Source organism: Lagopus leucura, unplaced genomic scaffold, assembly GCF_019238085.1.
Source record: "Lagopus leucura isolate 7727_CA_CO unplaced genomic scaffold, USGS_WTPT01 Super-Scaffold_100001, whole genome shotgun sequence".
NCBI classification, from domain to species: Eukaryota; Metazoa; Chordata; class Aves; order Galliformes; family Phasianidae; genus Lagopus; species Lagopus leucura.
The window spans coordinates 43,012,880-43,014,009 of NW_024962262.1; positions in this window are offsets into that span (position 1 = coordinate 43,012,880).

Below are 1,130 nucleotides of genomic sequence, written 5' to 3' on the forward strand. Positions count from 1 at the left end.
GGGAGGGGAGGGGAGGGGAGGGGAGGGGGGGACTTCAAACACTCAGTCCAACAGCCTGACCCCTTCAGGGCTAACCAGAAGTTACAGCATGTTATTGAGGGCATTGTCCAAATACTTCTTGAACACTCACAGGCAAAGGGCATCAAACATCTTCAAACACCTTGCCTGTTCTAGTTTTTGACCACCCTCATGGTAAATACATCTTTCCTATTATCCAGTCTGACCCTCTCCTGGCAGAGTTTCATGCTGTTGCCATGTCAATAGATAGCAAGGAGAAGAGACCAACATCTCTCTCTCCACTTTCCATCCTCAGGAACTTGTAGAGAGCAATGAGGTTGCCTCTCTGCCTCCTTTTCTCCAAACCAGGCAAACCAAGTGTCACAAACCAAGGCTATTCTTGGAAAGGAAAAGAGATATGAATATTAGCCTAAGTAAATATTCAGTAACATATTTCTAAAAGTTCATTGCATCATTTCCACAACAGATTCAATATCATGCTTGAAGGTGATTGATGAAAATATTACATTTCTTACAGCTTCATTTATCTCATCAACTTAAACAAAAGCTTGATTTGTAGACAATTGATAACACTCTAATAGAACCTCAGGAACAAGTATAAGAAATTTGTGAATCATCTGTTACTGTTGCATTTATGTTGGAACCAAGCAGATGCTGCAGCTAAGAGTAGCAACCTTAAAAATGATGTCTGGATCATAATCTGGGGAGGAAATCCAAACTGTAAGAGACTTGGATACAAACCCATCCCATCTATTTAGCATCTTAAGTTTAAACTTGTTGAAATGAGCAGTCATATAAGAGGACAAGGTTAACGTAAGATATAAACCTTCTTTCTCAGTCTCTGAGGCAAAAGGAGATTCTCATTTATCAAGGTATCTGTTTACTATGAAGAGTCAGTTTATCTCCAGACATAACTTATTTACTTGTTTTGTCTCTTGAAAACTCTGAAATCAAGGATGGTGCCAGACACCATTTGCACATTTACCTCCATAGGTGTTGCAGTGCTTACAGCCCATAGAAGCTGACTCTGCTTTTGACCTCTTTTGTTACTGGCACTGAAAAAAACCTGCACAATAGAGAGACTGATTTCCTGCTCTTATTCCAGTTCTCTT